Genomic DNA, 5523 nt, shown 5'->3' with positions numbered 1-5523 from the left:
GAAGTAATGCAGATAAGGTTCATGATAGTGACACATCCTTGTTGGTCTCCAAAAAAGCTAATAAAACAGCTAAGGAAGACTATCTCGAAGACAGTGAGGAAACCCCAAACTCCTATCTTGGTTTAGTGTTCAAGTTACTTGCCACTACCGCTTGCACAAGCTATTCAAACTCACTGTCTGAATCAGTTCAGTTTCTTGAGTCTCAACTACAAGCTGAAAGACATCGATCAGCTATGCTGCGACAAGAAGCGGAAGGACCGCGGAACTCCCTGGAGCATTCAGATGCATACTTTTTGGTGCAACAGCAAGTGTTGGAGGATTCTAGCGCCAAATAGGACAAAGCTAATAAGCTTGCTAAGCTTATTGCCAACATGGTGGATACCACGTTTCTTGAGCTCTTCTGAAGTTGTTTCAGTTATGCTCTTGTTTTGCTGCCGCGTTTATTTGCACTGGCGGCCAATTTTGACGGCCAGTGTATGTAATATGCTGTTTTGTTCCATATATTTGCACTGGTGGCAAACTTTGATGCCCAGTGGATGTAATATGTGTAATAGCGGTAATAGGCTAGCGTTAATTGCTTGCTTATTTATTTCCTTATTGTCTTGTTTAGTTGTTTGCTTGTAGTCACTGCAGTTCTTTTTCTGTGTTTTTCTAGTGGCCACAATAACCTATTTTTGGAAACTAGGCCAAAATAATCATGGCAACACACGGTTTGTTGTAACCTTGGGCCTCCTGCGGGCCGTATGATCCATGGGCCTTCTACGGGCCGTAGGATCCATTGGCCTTCCATACGGGCCGTAGGATCCATGGGCCTTCTATGGGCCGTACGATCCATGGGCCTTTTACGGGCCGTACGATCCATGGGCCTTCTACGGGGCATATCATCATTTTGCCAATCATGGGCCGTACTATTCGTGGACAATAATGAGCCGTTAATAGGCCGTATTTGATAACTCTATGAAAACAGCCCAACGGGTTTTTTTTTACATGAAAACGGCCCAACGTATTAACGGGCCACAAATGGGCCGACTGTAACCACGGGCTGAATTTGGCCCACAAGCAAAAAATGACAATAACGGGCCATAAGTAACCGAATGCTGGAAATGATTCCAAGAATAAATGGGCCCTGAGAAGGCCGAAAGATAACATGGGCTGGAAACGGCCCAGCGGAATAATGGGCCGTTAATGGGTATAAAGTGATAAACTGTTCATTAAAGGCCAGTTTTATAACGGGCCGTTAAGGGGCCGAGGGTTACTAAGGGCCTTATGTGGGCCGAAAGACGTCATGGGCCATACATGGGCCAGAAGTTAAAACGGGCTGGAATTATATTGGACGGCCTAGATGATGCTACTGGGCCTAATTCGGATAGGCCGTAAACGGGCCCTGGGATAGTGGGTTGTAAATGGGCTATATGCGAACAGGCCGTTAACAGGCTTGCCGTGGGCCGGCCCACCACCTTTTGACCAAGTCAAACGGGCCGGCCTTTTCACAGGAATGGGCCTTTGTTGGGCCGTGCCACGCGTCGACGTATCATAGGCGCTTTGGGTCCAATGAGTGGATGACATCTGTCCCAACGGTGAGCCGACACGTGTTTCCTCCAGCCAATGATGATTTTACACGTAAAAAATCCCCATTGGTCGGGGCTATTAACGGGTTATCGGATCCAAAACCGGACCCGATAGCTTAACGGCGTTTCGTTACGATGGATGCCACGTGTCGGTCACCCTTGACGAAAGCACTTCTGTGACGCGATTTATCGTCATGGAAGTGGACACTTCCGTGATGATAATTTTGGTAATGTCATGGAACACTTCTACGACAGCACAGGTATGACTATCTTGATTCTGTCATAAATTTGTCATGGATGTACATGCATGACAGAAAACGTGACCTACTGTGACAAACACGTATCATCACGGAAGTGTATTTTTTACAGTGCCAGCTCCAACTACATCAATAGATGCCTTTGTCCTTGGAGTTCTCTCTAGACCACCTCCCGAAGACCAAGCCTGAGAGACGCATAGCACTATGCATTTTCGAACTTTTTGGTAACTTGTTGCCAAAGGGGGAGAAGTGCATAGATCATAGGCTTCGAGAGAGAGTGGTTTGCTTTTTATCTCTCTTGCTTTTGGTTGAAACTTTTTGTGTGCTAGGTTGATACTCTATGTCTTTGTCTGTGTGAGATACTTATTTGATCATGCGATTGATCATATGCTACCTTAATGATTGCTTGGATGATATTATCTCTTATATTCCATATATGATCATTCACTTTGTTTGCTGATGAGTGCATGCTTTTAATTTTCATCATTTTGAGCGCTCCACCAAGATGTATGTGACATGGAAGAGTGACCCATGATCCTAATCGATTGTGCATTTGCATTCAAAAGTAAATTTTAAATAATGCACAAATTCAGGGGGAGCTCTTGCTTATCACATACTTCTCAAAGCGACGATGTATTTAAATCTTATAATCATTTGTCGAAGCTTTGATCTATATGTTGTCATCAATTACCAAAAAGGGGGAGATTGAAAGTGCAACTATCCTTGGGTGGTTTTGGTAATTCCTAACAACATATAGCTCATTGAGCTAATGCTATTTCAAGATAAATATTTCAGTAAAGCTCAATGATTGGCATGGCATGGATTAGAAATGTGGACCCCTCAAAATGCTAAGGACAAAAGATTGGCTCAAGCTCTAAAGCTCAAGACTCTACATTTTAGTTTTAGTGATCCAAGATCAGATTGAGTCCATAGGAAAAGCCAATACTATTAAAAGGGGGTGAAGTGTTCCTTAATGGGTTACTTGCTCAAAATGCTTAGTGATATTCTCCAAAACTCTCAACCACTTTCTCATATCCACATATGTCCCAAACCAAAAGTCAAACTCGGCCCCACCGAAACTTTCTATCCGGCGCCGCCGAGTTCAGTTGACATAGCCACTGCCAGAAAACCCTAGTCACTTCGGTCTTACCGATAGGAATTTTGGTCTCATCGAGATGGGATTGCAAACTCTCTGTTTCCCTTCATAACGTTTTGGTCCAACCGAGATGAGCGATCGGTCCCACCGAGTTCGCAATGCAAACTATCTGTTTCCCTTTCGTAACATTTCGGTCTCACCGAGATGAGCGAATCGGTCCCACCGAGTTTGCCTGACCAACTCTCTGGTTAGCTTAGTACCAAAATCGGTCCCACCGAGTCTGTGTAATCGGTCTCACCGAGATTACGTTATGCCCTAACCCTAATGAAATCGGTCCCACCGAGTTGACATGTCGGTCCAACCAAAAAGCCTAACGTTCACATTTTGAACTAAATCGGTCCAACCGAGTTTCATTATTCGGTCCCACCGAGTTTGGTGATTTGTGTGTAACGGTTAGATTTTGTGTGGAGGCTATATATACCCCTCCACCCACTCTTCATTCATGGAGAGAGCCAATAGAACATGCCTACACTTCCAACATACCTTTTCTGAGAGAGAACCACCTACTCATGTGCTGAGGCCAAGATATTCCATTCCAACCATATGAATCTTGATCTCTAGCCTTCTCCAAGTTGCTTTCCTCTCGAATCATCTTTCCACCAAATCCAAATCTGTGAGAGAGAGTTGAGTGTTGGGGAGACTATCATTTGAAGCACAAGAGCAAGGAGTTCATCATCAACACACCATCTATTACCTTTTGGAGAGTGGTGTCTCCTAGATTGGTTAGGTGTCACTTGGGAGCCTCCGTCAAGATTGTGGAGTTGAACCAAGGAGTTTGTATGGGCAAGGAGATCGCCTACTTCGTGAACATCTACCCTAGTGAGGCAAGTCCTTCGTGGGCGATGGCCATGGTGGGATAGACAAGGTTGCTTCTTCGTGGACCCTTCATGGGTGGAGCCCTCCGTGGACTCGCGCAACCGTTACCCTTCGTGGGTTGAAGTCTCCATCAACGTGGATGTACGATAGCACCACCTATCAGAACCACGCCAAAAATCTCTGTGTCTACATTGCGTTTGCTCCCTCCAAACTCCTCCCTTTACCTTCATGTGCAATGTTTTACATTCCGCTGCTATACTCTTAGACTTGCATGTGTAGGTTGTTTACTTGACAAGTGCTAAGTTGCTAAAATCTGCCAAGACTTAAAATTGGGAAAAGGCTAGATTTTTATTTGGTCAAGTAGTCTAATCACCCCCCTCTAGGCATACTTTCGATCCTACATCCGACAACTATGACATACTTGAAGTGGTCAAAAACTCCCATTACATTCGACCAGTCCGACCACCCAGCGCACGTTGCTACCCCCGGGCGGCAAGAGTTGGTGGTCGACCCAGTCGTTGGGGGCACTCGAATGGCCAAGGTTTGGATGGACGGTGGCAGTGGTTTGAACATTCCGTATGCTGAGATCCTCCGAGGGATGGGCATTCCGATGTCCAAGCTCAGCGAAAGCAACATGCGATTCCGCGGAGTCATCCCAGGAAAGAAAGCCGATTCACTCGGTCAGATCACTCTTGATGTGGTTTTCGGCAAGTCAAAGAATTACCGCAAGGAAAGTTGACATTTGAGGTCGTGGATTTTCATAGTGCCTATCATGCTCTTTTGGGCAGGCCTGCATATGCTCATTTCGTGGCTCGACCATGTTACGTGTACCTCAAGTTGAAGATGCTTGGCCCCAAAGGTGTGATTACAGTCCTGGGAATCGGTAGAGAGCAGAAGAGTGCCTCCAGAAGGGCTCAGAAATTGCCGATGAACAGACGGCAGCAGTAGAAATGGAAGAGTACAACAAGAATGCAGATCTGAGTGATTTGTTGCGAGCTAAGAAGCCTGCTTTAGAATCGGCATTTCAGTCGGCCGGTGAAACAAAGCCTGTCCATATTCACCCAACTGATCCCAATGCTGCTCTGACCCACATCTCAACGACACTTGACAGCAAATAGGAAGAAGCGCTCATCCAGTTCCTCCATGAGAACTAGGACATTTTCGCATGGAAACCATCTGACATGCCGGTTGTACCCAGGGGACTGGCTGAGCACCGCTTGCAAGTTGACCCAAAGGCAAAACCTGTCAAAGAGCATCTCTGTCGGTCCACCCAGGAGAAAAGGAAGGCAATTGGAGAGGAGGTGGCTTGGCTTCTGGCAGCTGAGTTCATCCGCGAGATATACCACTCTGAGTGGCTCGCCAATGTTGTCATGGTCCCCAAGAAAGATGATTCACTTCGTATGTGTATCAATTTCAAGCACATCAATTGGGCCTGCCCGAAAGATCATTTCCCTCTTCCCCGCATCGACCAGATTGTCGACTCAACTGCGGGATGTGAGTGTTTTTCCTTTTTGGATGCGTATTACGGGTACCATCAGATTCGACTGTATGGACTCGACGAAATAAAAACAGCCTTCATCACCCCACTTGGGTGTTTTTGCTATGTTACCATGCCTTTTGGTCTCAAGAATGCTGGCGCCACATTCATGCGCATGATCCAGAAGTGCTTGCTCACTCAAATCAGTCGGAATGTGGAAGCATACATGGATGACATCGTAGTCAAGTC

Source organism: Triticum aestivum, chromosome 5D (genome assembly GCF_018294505.1).
Source record: "Triticum aestivum cultivar Chinese Spring chromosome 5D, IWGSC CS RefSeq v2.1, whole genome shotgun sequence".
Taxonomy (NCBI): Eukaryota; Viridiplantae; Streptophyta; class Magnoliopsida; order Poales; family Poaceae; genus Triticum; species Triticum aestivum.
The sequence above is the reverse complement of the archived record's forward strand: the minus strand, read 5'-3'. Positions refer to the sequence as shown.